The sequence below is a fragment of the Ranitomeya variabilis genome, chromosome 3 (assembly GCF_051348905.1).
Source record: "Ranitomeya variabilis isolate aRanVar5 chromosome 3, aRanVar5.hap1, whole genome shotgun sequence".
Classification (NCBI taxonomy): domain Eukaryota; kingdom Metazoa; phylum Chordata; class Amphibia; order Anura; family Dendrobatidae; genus Ranitomeya; species Ranitomeya variabilis.
In genome coordinates, this window is record NC_135234.1 from 123,412,944 (window position 1) to 123,426,533 (window position 13,590).

At 50.3% G+C, this 13,590-nt stretch overlaps 1 protein-coding gene across 11 annotated transcripts in view; it reads left to right on the top strand.

Annotated features, from left to right (window-relative positions):
* The window catches only part of MAP7D2 (MAP7 domain containing 2), a 144,439-nt gene that overhangs the window by 38,035 nt on the left and 92,814 nt on the right, over window positions 1–13,590 (top strand). For 2 of the 11 annotated variants that reach the window (XM_077294624.1, XM_077294628.1), the window contains exon 1: window positions 2,958–3,007. The exons of the other annotated variants lie outside the window; for them this stretch is intronic. The gene's annotated coding sequence lies outside the window, so the exon portion shown is untranslated. Of the gene's footprint in view, window positions 1–2,957; window positions 3,008–13,590 lie in introns of those variants that run through there. 11 annotated transcript variants of the gene reach the window in all.

A 13,590-nucleotide genomic window follows, 5' to 3' on the forward strand; every position in this document is an offset into this window, starting at 1 on the left:
CGCTTAGTGGCGGCATCTCTGACAGCTTAGTGGCGGCACCAGTGGCATCTCTGACAACTTAGTGGCGGCATCTCTGACAGCTTAGTGGCGGCACCAGCGGCATCTGACAGCTTAGTGGCGGCACCAGCGGCATCTCTGACAGCTTAGTGGCGGCACCAGCGGCATCTCTGACAGCTTAGTGGCGGCACCAGCGGCATCTCTGACAGCTTAGTGGCGGCACCAGCGGCATCTCTGACAGCTTAGTGGCGGCACCAGCGGCATCTCTGACAGCTTAGTGGCGGCACCAGCGGCATCTCTGACAGCTTAGTGGCAGCACCAGCGGCATCTGACAGCTTAGTGGCGGCATCTCTGACAGCTTAGTGGCGGCACCAGCGCATCTCTGACAGCTTAGTGGCGTCACCAGCGGCATCTCCGACAGATTAGTGGCGGGACCAGCGGCATCTCCGACAGCTTAGTGGCGGCATCTCTGACAGCTTTAGTGGCGGCACCAGCAGCATCTCTGACAGCTTAGTGGCTGCACCAGCGGCTTCTCTGACAGCTTAGTGGCTGCACCAGCGGCTTCTCTGACAGCTTAGTGGTGGCACCAGCGGCATCTCTGACAGCTTAGTGGCGGCACCAGCGGCATCTCTGACAGCTTAGTGGCGGCACCAGCGGCATCTCTGACAGCTTAGTGGCGGCACCAGCGGCATCTCTGACAGCTTAGTGGCGACATCTCTGACAGCTTAGTGGCGGCACCAGTGGCATCTCTGACAGCTTAGTGGCGGCATCTCTGACAGCTTAGTGGCGGCATCTCTGACAGCTTAGTGGCGGCACCAGCGCATCTCTGACAGCTTAGTGGCGGCACCAGCGGCATCTCCGACAGATTAGTGGCGGGACCAGCGGCATCTCCGACAGCTTAGTGGCGGCATCTCTGACAGCTTTAGTGGCGGCACCAGCAGCATCTCTGACAGCTTAGTGGCGGCACCAGCGGCTTCTCTGACAGCTTAGTGGCGGCACCAGCGGCATCTCTGACAGCTTAGTGGCCGCACCAGCGGCATCTCTGACAGCTTAGTGGTGGCACCAGCGGCATCTCCAACAGCTTAGTGGCGGCACCAGCGGCATCTCTGACAGCTTAGTGGCCGCACCAGCGGCATCTCCGACAGCTTAGTGGCCGCACCAGCGGCATCTCTGACAGCTTAGTGGCAGCACCAGCGGCATCTCTGACAGCTTAGTGGCAGCACCAGCGGCATCTCCGACAGCTTAGTGGCGGCACCAGCGGCATCTCTGACAGCTTAGTGGCGGCACCAGCGGCATCTCCGACAGCTTAGTGGCGGCATCTCTGACAGCTTTAGTGGCGGCACCAGCAGCATCTCTGACAGCTTAGTGGCTGCACCAGCGGCATCTCTGACAGCTTAGTGGCGGCACCAGCGGCATCTCTGACAGCTTATTGGCGGCACCAGCGGCATCTCTGACAGCTTATTGGCGGCACCAGCGGCATCTCTGACAGCTTAGTGGTGGCACCAGCAGCATCTCTGACAGTTTAGTGGCGGCACCAGCAGCATCTCTGACAGCTTAGTGGCGGCATATCTGACAGCTTAGTGGCGGCACCAGCGGCATCTCTGACAGCTTAGTGGCGGCACCAGTGGCATCTCTGACAGCTTAGTGGCGGCATATCTGACAGCTTAGTGGCGGCACCAGCGCATCTCTGACAGCTTAGTGGCGGCACCAGCGGCATCTCTGACAGCTTAGTGGCGGCACCAGCGGCATCTCTGACAGATTAGTGGCGGGACCTTCGGCATCTCTGACAGATTAGTGGCGGGACCAGCGGCATCTCTGACAGCTTAGTGGCGGGACCAGCGGCATCTCTGACAGCTTATTGGCGGCACCAGCGGCATCTCTGACAGCTTATTGGCGGCACCAGCGGCATCTCTGACAGCTTATTGGCGGCACCAGCGGCATCTCTGACAGCTTAGTGGTGGCACCAGCAGCATCTCTGACAGCTTAGTGGCGGCATATCTGACAGCTTAGTGGCGGCACCAGCGGCATCTCTGACAGCTTAGTGGCGGCACCAGCGGCATCTCTGACAGCTTAGTGGCGGCACCAGCGGCATCTCTGACAGCTTAGTGACGGCACCAGCGGCATGTCCAACAGATTAGTGGCGGCACCAGTGGCATATCTGACCGCTTAGTGGCGGCACCAGCGGCATCTCTGACAGCTTAGTGGCGACACCAGCGGCATGTCCAACAGATTAGTGGCGGCACCAGTGGCATATCTGACAGCTTAGTGGCGGCACCAGTGGCATATCTGACAGCTTAGTGGTGGCACCAGCGGCATCTCTGACAGCTTAGTGGCAGCACCAGTGGCATCTCTGACAGCTTAGTGACAGCATCAGCAGCACCTCCGACAACATAGTCTATGGCATCTCAGATGATGGATCTCTACTAAAAGTATTTATACTCTATATCTTATTCTGTCCCAATGTAAGTCCTTTTAAGATCTAAGAATACCTTTAAATATTTACCAGGGTACAACTATATGCATAGCAGATAATAATAATAATAATAATAATTTTTATTTATATAGCGCCATCATATTCCGCAGCGCTTTACAAATTATAGAGGGGACTTGTACAGACAATAGACATTACAGCATAACAGAAATCACAGTTCAAAACAGATACCAGGAGGAATGAGGGCCCTGCTCGCAAGCTTACAAACTATGAGGAAAAGGGGAGACACGAGAGGTGGATGGTGGATGGCAGAATATCACATTCATAAGAAACCCCCTGCCGGTATGTTGTATCTGTTAGCAGTGTATGGCTTGTGCAGACGTTCCCTTTAAAGCCTGGCAGGCAGCAGACATGTTTGAATGAGGTTAGCGTTTGCTCAATTGGTTTCCAAGGTTACGGAAGAAGATGGGTTAGGGCATGCAGCGCCAATAGCAGAGGAGAGCAGGATTGTTAAACCTTCCTTTTTCTGTCTACACTTTCAAATTCCTTTTGTGCCGGAGGTAGGAAAACATCGGGAAGGTGAGCACACAGCCTGCCTGTCTGTCTATCTATCTTTCTATCTATGTCTCAGTGCCCTTTTTTTCTTCTTGCATTGTCTGCTTGTGTATGTTTTATATAAGATTAATCCCATTACTTGCTATTTTGTTAGTGGAAAATGTCATTTTCTATCATAAATCATGTGGAGCAGATTTGCGGAGCAGGGTAGGACGTCCTATATTGCCGAGCTTCTATGCTTGGCATTGGTATAAGCTAATTACTCAATGAAGAGTGATGTTTATTTCCTCTTGGAAGTCATAAATGAGCGAATTTCATCATTTGTACAAATATGACTGAAAAAAGCTCTAAATAACTAATTTGCTGGTGCCTACATTATCATACTTGTTTTCTTTCGTTGCTGACTGATCGCTGCCTGTGAGAACGCACTGACCAGTCACTGCCTTTAGATGGCGCTCTGGCTTGACACTGCGTATAGGGGGTGCTGGGTAGAAGTTTACCTGGTCACTAAAGGTCATACACCCCGACTAATGAGCCATGTAATTTGTATGATGGTATCGCAGCTTGCCACCAATGGCAGGTGTCAGTGGGGATCAGGCCCATTGAAATTCAATATGCTTGATCTTTTGTTCTCAAAGAAAATAATCCACGCCCAAAGGTGCCCCCTCTCTATTGAGAACACACACGCGATTACCTGAGTTGAGTGTGCATGTGTATAGAAGGGTCTTGAGGATTTGTTTGGCCGATGCCTATTGACGCATGGCCACCTCAACTGTGGAGGTTCTCTAGCTGTTTTTGTGATGCCGTACATTGTGCTACAGGATGAATTTTGAGGCCAACATGATGCGTATGGTGGTCTGGCTGATTAAATCTATGTTATATGATTCTTTACATGGGACTTGGATCTCTTGAGTTACCCCGCAGCTGAACAATCCACCTTCCCAGCTCGCCTTGTTGGGATATGTAGTTCTGCAGCCTCTCTTAGAAAATGGACTAGATAGAAACAGTAGCTGGCTTCTGTGGCTTCTACAAGAACACATGGAAAATGATGATGCATACGTCTCATTGCGATGGAGAGCGAGTGCAGACCTGTCAGCCGCTGAGCGGCAGCCGTCTGGAGGGGAGATGGCTTGTAAGGAAAACCAGACAACAAATTATACATAGCTGGATAATTGCATTGTTCTTGGCTTCATGTGTTCCTTACTTTGTGTACACAGAAGAAACGTGAGGTAATAGATCTGGAGTGGCGTTCATGTTCCTGTGCTGCCATAGACGCGGACTTACTAGTGTTGAATCGTGTAGACCTCATCCACATCGAAATATTCTGCCTGACCATAGTCGTATTACACCATAATATACGGCCATTCAGGTGTACGCACTGGTATAATATCTTGGAATTTTAAACTTTTCTCCTTATTGTTCAGTTATCGCAAAACTACATCTACCATAACGGCTCCCTACATGTTACTCACTTTTTTTTTTTTTAGACATCTAAGCAAATCATAAAAGGAAAACCTAACTGAAGGTGGCCATACACCTCATGAGTGTCTGCCAACTAAGGCGGGTTCAGATACTTATCTAATGTGTATAGGGGTCTTCTGGCTCCTACACTAGGATGAAAAAGTAGGATCAAGTATTTTGTACTTTGGCTGAGCCGCCTGAGCATGAATATGGGAATCTCAAGTTCATGGCCGCCAAGAATTCACAATAGTTGTGTGTGCAGTAAAGGTTGTATTGGTTGTCAACAGTGTTTCTGCAACCTAAAGGCGTTATTCAGACTCCATGCGGTCATGTGGTAGGAGATGTAAGGCCACGCTCCTTGTATTTCCGAACATGCTGCTATTCTTTTCAGGCATGATGTCAAGGCAAACACGCTGTTTTGTCCTTTGCTTGACAATGTCTACACTTTGTGGTAGGACACAATGACCTCCCCGTCTTTCCTTAGTGTAAATTGTACTTTGTTTTGCTGCTTCTACATTTTGGCGAGTTATTCCAGACTCGTGCATTACCTGCAGTGCCAGGACACCGGCTATGGGGACATAATAAGATACAAGAGCGCGTTCACCTTTTTTCTGTACACAGATATGATGGATAATGTTAGAACACAGAGATACTACAGATATAGGTAAATATTTATACACTTTTATATAGCTCAAAATTACAAGTATCCACCAATCACGGTCCTCTATGTAAGTTGGTGACTACCACCACCAAGTGGAAAAAAGACCCCAATCACCATTCATACAGACAACCAGAAAGCAAACCAAACCAGGATAAATATTAAAATATACCTTTATTCCATCATCATATAGCAACAACAAAAATAGAATTATATCATAAAATCAATAAATCTGTACGTATCACAGGACATATAAAGATGGTAAAATACCGGCAAACCCAATATTATATAGTAGATCCCTTCCAGGAGTAAAAAAACAAAGGTGTAAATCAATCTCGCTCATCAATATAAAAATAAACACTGTCACTCAAAATGTGCAATGCAAAGAAATGTATATGTAGCGCCCCCACTGCCGCAGGGCCGAGGGGTACCCGGTACCGGGCCGCTGAGTCTCTGCCCTGGGGTCGTCACGGTGGCTAGACCCGGTCCGTGACCCTGCTGAGGGGCGCACAATGAAAGATGGTGGTTTGGTGCTGATGTTATGGTGCGGTGTACTGCCGGTCGCGGTCAATAACGAGGACACCAGGTTGCAGTCTCTTTACCTCTTTACTGAAGGCTTCTGAGTCCTCAGTCCGGACTACGGTTAACCGGGCTGCGCAAGTCCGGCCGGTCCGATGGCACCTCCAGAGTTCCCTTTGCAGGTGGAAATCTGTGCCTACCTTCCTGCGCTTGTGTTGTGGTCCTCCCCTGCTGTGCTTACGGGATAGTCCCCACAACTGTTGTGTCTGTTTCTCGTGTTCCCTCACAACTCGATTCTGATGTTCTTCTATGTCCCCCAGATCTTATGGTTAGGACGCACCCGTATGACGGGGGAGGCTCGGAGCTCTTCCGGGACTCTAGCGTTGCCCCACTCCTGTTGTTACCCCCCCTGTGTCTTCCTGGGTCAATCGGGTGAGACAGCCCGCCTCTAACTGACTGTCCTGCTGTAGGTTTGAAGTATTGCCTGGAGCCTAATACTTCCTCGGCGTTCCGGCCACCGGTTATGCGCCTCAGTAGGATGTTGCCTCGTCTTACAGCACGACTCCTACTGGTATTCTCCTTGTTGCGTTGATCTCGTTTCTCACTCAGCACAATAAACCTCGCTTCTTGTCCTTTCTTGGGGTACCGCCGCAATATCGTGCAGGCGCGGTCCCGTAACGTTCTCTCTGGTTGCTAGGCCTCTGTCAGGATCCCACCCCTGACAGGGACCCCTCCGAATCTCCCCCTACAACACCCTCTGCCACAAGGTGTTGCCTGGTTCCAACCCAGTCAGCTTTCTCATCTAACTTCCTCTCTAACCCCCAGTTTTACCAGATTGTTAGGAGTGGCCTAATACATAGAACCCTTAGCTCCCCCTGGAGGCCAGACTGTGAAATGTATTGGTGTCTGTAATACCTGGCCAGATGAACTCCTTCAGTGCCATCAGACGTACCATAGCCCCCCTTAGCGGTGGAGCATCAGTACTGCAACGACCAGGACTCTGGGGCGCTGCACTCCCCCCCCCCCCCTGGTTAAATCCAGTACTCCTGGACTGGGAAGAAAACAACAATACATGTCGGCAAAAAGACATACAATTTTGAAAATGCAAGTACAAGTAAACTTTTTAACAGAGCTTCCCTTTATGGGAGGTGAGGACACTTGAACATTACAAACATGGTTAAATACTTTAAATAACATACTATAAATAACTTCTTTTACCCAACCGGGTATTCTACTAAGTGCAAATTTCTTGAACAATAATTTAACATTGCCTTTAAGGACGTACTCGCTGAATCCACTAAAGACCTTCTTGTAAAACATTATAAGGCTAATTAACTTTTCTGCATTCTCCTTCTTTACATCCGCAGGACCGCCTGTCCTAACTGCTCCAGGCCTACTGCCTCTCCTTTCTGTTACAGGACCGCCCCTTTCCGCCCGGGCCTACTGCCTTTCTACTACTATACATGGTATAGAACTTATCATTCATCTTTCAGTTCAGAATTACTGAGCCATCTCTGTATGGCTCCTAGGAGGACTCACTGCCTAACCCCGTACGGGTTCACTTTCTGTCCCCATTCTTCTATCAACATCATTAAACATTTCTCACAATCAACTAGTTAGCTACATTTAACTTTTTCTTTCAAGACATTATTGCCATTTAACCATCTTAAGGCAACACTGTTCATAAGTGCAATATGTGAACATTCCCTTTAAGAGGGGACCAAGTCTCTATGAGGTAGTGCAACTTCTCAAGCTGCAAGTCTGTTCGCAGTAAGGACTCCGGTGCTGGTTCCAAGACCAGTGTCTTCGCAAAGAGTCCTTTCCTTGTGTAAAACCAGTAGAGAGCACCTTTAAGAAGGTGCAAACTATGTACAAAAAGTTTGTAATCATGCATTGTTCATGATTCAGCAGTTCTTTCAATGATGAATAAACAGGAAACAAAAACAAAACAAAAGCAAAAGGAAGGGATCCCGGGTAAACAAAGGGATCCCTTTAAGAGTTAACCCCAATCGGGTCGTAGCAGCAAAAACATCAGAAGGACAAACAGTCAACTATTTACATTCTTTAAGGCATCTAGAGCTTCATGGTAAGTTGCAAGACATCAGCCGACAGTGGACACCTCCTGACTGTTCAGGCTTCGGCCCCTGGTCTGTGGCTGATGTAGCAGCAGTGTCAATGGTTGGTCTCTCGGGTGCAGTCAGATCACCCGGTGTCTGGATTCGAAGGCTAACCCTGGCTGCAAGCTCGGTAGCCGCAACAAGGTGTACAGTGGCGATAGTAACAAGATCTGTCAAGTCTGGATCGGTCGTGGTCGGGGCAACAGGTGACACTCCCTCTGGCCCACATCGTTGGATGTTCCGAGCGCACCATCCTTGCGCACTCCGGTGGCGGGTGTAGGTCACCTGATCCCCTTTTTGCAATAGTGGGTCACCGTATTGGTTGCGGCAGGGAGTTTTCACGTTGTAACTGGTAACGAAGACGTCAGTCGGTAGTCCCGGTTCCTGTATGGAGCCCCAGCCCCGCTTTGGGTGAAAGGCCAGCACAGTACCCCGCTTTACCACGTCTTTCCTGCCGTGTGCAGGCTTTGGGTGTCGTACTGTCAGCGGATCAGTGTGTTCGGTCTCTTTTCGGTTTTTCCAATGTAGGATCAGACATTGTTTATATTGTTCCCAAGTGAGCACAGCAAGGGTGAGGCCTCCCTCCCGAGCTCCATCTGGCCCGGTCCAGGGGGTGTCCCACTGGAGGATTACCCCTTCTGGGCTCACATCTATGGGTTCCCCCATCGTGGTCGGTAGTGGAGGTACCAGCTTCCCCATAATGTCGGGGGTGAGCACCGCCAGCCCCGCCGAGAGGAAACAGTTATTGTTGGGGCGAGGAGCGGTCGCGGGAGCGGGATCTGTCAGGGGGGCAGGATCGGTCAGGGGAGCAGGTGCGTCTTCCATACCTGCGCCTGATGTGATTCCACCGATGTCGATCCGTCCCGCTGACAAGGACACTGGAATCGGCCGCAGCCCGGACTGCGGTTCCTCCGAGGTGGGCTCTTGATGTGGTTCCGCCCTCCATGGCTCCATGGTCGGGATAGGTAGGCTCGACTCCTCCGCCGACAGCTCCAAGGAGTTCAGACCCTTCAGCGGCGGTGGACGCGAGTCCTCCTCTGGTGGGTGAGGGCAAGCCGGGATCACTTCGCCGCTGCTCGGGCACTTGCTGTTCATCATCGCTGTCCGGCATTCGGCGGCAACGCATGCACCGGGCTCCGCCATTTCTCCAAGGTCGAACTCCCTCTTCACCTCGTTCCCGCCGTTGCAAATCAGGGGGTGGTTCTCCTCTGCTTCCGGGCAGGTCGTCATCTCGCAGCAAAAGTCGGAGGGGGCGGTCGCTACTTCTGGCGCCGCTTTGGTAGTCTCCTCCCATGGCACGCCCTCCTCCCCTTGCGCTCCCTGTGGCGCTGTAATGGCGGCGGTTTTTGCCGGGAACTTTTGGCGGCAAGTGGCAATACACAGTCTTTGCAATAAGTCACAGTCCAAGTCCAATAAATCACAGTTCCAAGGCACACATGACCCGATTCTTCAGGCTTAAGTAGATCCTGTTCGTGACGGCAAAATGTAGCACCCCCACTGCCGCAGGGCCGAGGGGTACCCGGTACCGGGCCTCTGAGTCTCTGCCCTGGGGTCGTCACGGTGGCTAGACCCGGTCCGTGACCCTGCTGAGGGGCGCACAATGAAAGATGGTGGTTTGGCGCTGATGTTATGGTGCGGTGTAGTGCCGGTCGCGGTCAATAACGAGGACACCAGGTTGCAGTCTCTTTACCTCTTTACTGAAGGCTTCTGAGTCCTCAGTCCGGACTACGGTTAACCGGGCTGCGCAAGTCCGGCCGGTCCGATGGCACCTCCAGAGTTCCCTTTGCAGGTGGAAATCTGTGCCTACCTTCCTGCGCTTGTGTTGTGGTCCTCCCCTGCTGTGCTTACGGGATAGTCCCCACAACTGTTGTGTCTGTTTCTCGTGTTCCCTCACAACTCGATTCTGATGTTCTTCTACGTCCCCCAGATCTTATGGTTAGGACGCACCCGTATGACGGGGGAGGCTCGGAGCTCTTCCGGGACTCTAGCGTCGCCCCACTCCTGTTGTTACCCTCCCTGTGTCTTCCTGGGTCAATCGGGTGAGACAGCCCGCCTCTAACTGACTGTCCTGCCGTAGGTTTGAAGTATTGCCTGGAGCCTAATACTTCCTCGGCGTTCCGGCCACCGGTTATGCGCCTCAGTAGGATGTTGCCTCGTCTTACAGCACGACTCCTACTGGTATTCTCCTTGTTGCGTTGATCTCGTTTCTCACTCAGCACAATAAACCTCGCTTCTTGTCCTTTCTTGGGATACCGCCGCAATATCGTGCAGGCGCGGTCCCGTAACGTTCTCTCTGGTTGCTAGGCCTCTGTCAGGATCCCACCCCTGACAGGGACCCCTCCGAATCTTCCCCTACAACACCCTCTGCCACAAGGTGTTGCCTGGTTCCAACCCAGTCAGCTTTCTCATCTAACTTCCTCTCTAACCCCCAGTTTTACCAGATTGTGAGGAGTGGCCTAATACATAGAACCCTTAGCTCCCCCTGGAGGCCAGACTGTGAAATGTATTGGTGTCTGTGATACCTGGTCAGATGAACTCCTTCAGTGCCATCAGACGTACCATAGCCCCCCTTAGCGGCGGAGCATCAGTACTGCAACGACCAGGACTCTGGGGCGCTGCATATACACTACAAAGTGAGTCATATACAGTGCAATGTGCAAAGAAAGGAGTTAATTGCATATATTTCCTCCAAAAAGTGCAATGTGCTGAGGCCGCTCTGAGCAATCAGACCATGTGCAATATATCAAAATGTGCAAAGTGCTAGAGGGGATCAGAAAAAAAATATCGCTCAATACCTTTAGGGTAGCCTTGTCCTGTGATAACGCACCCCAACGCGCGTTTCGGACAATTTTGTCAGGGGGACAGATATGATGGAGAAGTAAAACCCTCATTTTAAATGTGGTTTATGTTGTGATATGAAATAATGAATTCATTATGTGTGAAATCAGTATTTTAGGTTTAGGGCTCCTTTCCACTTGCAAGAAACACGTCCGTGTCTCGCATGTGAAAACCAAGCTGTGGCATCGGCACTCCAGAGCGGAGCGTGCGGCTGCATAGCAATACATACAGCCGCACGCTCCGCTCCAAAGTGCTGGCGCCAGAGCTTGGTTTTCACATGCGAGACACGGACGTTTATCTCGCAAGTGGAAAGGAGCCCTTAGTGTTCATGTCTCTTGCTGATTTCATTAGCCATCCAGAGCCACATTGGATTGGTGTGACACCTGGGAACGCTGTTTGCCTACGCATATTTAACTCCATGTGTAGCTTCATCAGCAGAATTGCAGTCCGTTTAATTTTAGGGGCAGAGGGAATAGAATACACCGCACACTCTGTGTATACAATGCAAAAATAGTGAAAATGTATTTATGGGCACAAACATAGGATTCCATACGTTGAAAGCGACCAGAAGTAAATGACGTTTCGTCTCTGCCAGAGCCTTAATCATATAATCGCTAGAATGAAACAAAGAAAATAAATATAAATGTACAATATATGCAATGTACCCGACAAAGTATGAAATATAAACATGACCTAAAAAAAAAAGAAAAATTGGCCCCAACAAAGGAAATTATATACAATCGAATGAAAATGCATTGAGTACAGCAAGCACCAATTGTGGTCCAGAGGTAATAAGAATTGAAAATAAGCAAGATAAATAAGGAGCTAGGATCTATGGTTTAAATGGCATAAAGCAATTTTACCTTAGTTTAAATAGAGTGGAAGGTGAAGAAAATCACTTGGAGATTGTAGAGCAGACTGTGAAAAATAGTGATGGTAAGTACAAGAATAATATAGCGAATATCATGCAGAAAATAATCTATGACATGCAGTATACCTTTTGCTGTAGCGTAATGGTGTTATGGCTTGTGCCGTATGTGATCCCTGGTGTGGGTTCTATAAGCAAATATGCAGGAACATCAATGTAATGGCAGCAGTTATGTGGATCCCACAGCAATATTAGCAGGAATGAGAGCCTAGATAAGAGGGTAATTACCTGATAAGTATGCTGGAAGAGCGGTGCTCCCGCGCCCTGCTATGTCAGTGTGCTGCAGCCAGCGGTGCTGGGGCTTAAGTGAGCGCTCGTGTTAACCGGGCTGGAAGAGCGTCCTCCGGACCAGAAGTGACGTTGCTGCTACTGTGGACGTGACCGCGCATGCGTGGCAGCCGAATGGTGCATCTCGGGTTGCCAAGATATACAGTGTTGATGTGTACTGGCCAGCGTTGTATTAGAGACGCTGGTCAATACACTATGTGACCCATGCGTGGCGGCCGGGGGAACAGGCACAGGGGAATGTTAGCCCCCCCCCGTCCATAATAAAGAATTATAGGCAGGGTCTCATGGACACATAGGCCCTGAATTTATGAATTTGATTTACCTCATGATAAAGGTTGTGAGGTAATTTGTTAACTAATGTTAGCTTTGGTATCTTGACCAAGAGCAGTTATAACTGGTTTCTCTGGCTGTTTTGCGCCCAGAATATCGTTCTCTGATTGGTGGGCTGTTATGTGGCAGATGTTTTATGGCTATAAATAGCCCTGTATGTACGGATTTACCTCATTCTGAGGTAACCTGAAGAACCGAAGATACCTAGAGAGGAATGGAGAACTTGCTGCAGCAGATCCTGGCCAGGGCCGGCCAGGAGGACGGGGCAGACTGGCTGAAGAGCTGCCTTGCTATTAAACCTATACCGGCAGCTTCTGACGCCGTCTCCCCTAATCCGGTGCCGGGTCCTATCGTCCATACGTCGGGTCAAGAGGCTGAGCCATCAGTGAATTTATCCAGCCGGGGCAGAAGGAAGGCGCCGAGGAGGTCTTACTCACCGCCATCGCAGCCAGCGAGATCCTGTAGCCGCGCACCGGATGTGCACAAGAAGTCCCGCCGCCCTTCTCCTCAGAAGTCCGGCAGCCTGGCACGAGATTCCCGGCGCGGCCACCAGGTGGCGCCGGATAATGCTGATTACAGGCCGCCCGCCTCCAGCAGCCGTAAAAGCGCTGCGGCAGCGACAGCTGCCTGTCAGGACTCTGCCTCCATCTCAGCTCCGGCCTCCAACGTGCAGCAGCACCCGACGGTGGCTATCGTGCAGGATGAAGACTCTGACGCCGGGCTGAACTCCTCGCCGCAGAATCACCCTCAGCTGTACTCGCCCTCCCCTCAGGGCTGGAGTGCTGGCTGCTCAAAGGACCGGACCTCCAGAGGAGATGCTTCAGGAAGTGGTGAGATTATTAATGTGCCCCTGTCCGTTCCTCACCACCAGTTAAAGGATATCATTAGATGTGTTTTGTCTGAATCTTTGGGGGATCTAGTGACCTCTGCTCCACCCCCCCTTAGTAGTCCTGTAGTGGTTTGTGATACCCCTCCTCTAAACCCCTTTAAGGAGGCTTTAACTTGTGAACTTTCACCCTTGGGATTCCATCTGAGCTCAGCTACTAAAGAGCACATTTGGAGTACCAATTATATAGATTTATTTTCTCTTCTCCACCATAAAGACTACCTGAGTAAACCTGAAAAGAAAGATGACAAATCAGAATCAGAGGAATCTAAGCGGGGTACGCTGAAGTCTTTTAACAATTGGTTACAAGCCTTTTCGATTTACTTAGCAGTCTTGGGGGAGAAGTTCCCCAATTTATGCAGTAAGCTATTCCAACATATTGATATTATCTTGGAAGCTTACCGTAATTTTGGCGGCCTAGCATGGCTTCAGTATGATGAGGCCTTTAGGCAGAAATTGGCAGTTCACCCTGATGTTCATTGGGGGGCAAAAGACATGGGTTTGTGGATCAACCTTATGTTGCCACAACGGAATTACTCGACTAAACAACCGGTTCCCAGTCATTCAAAGAAGGGTTTATGT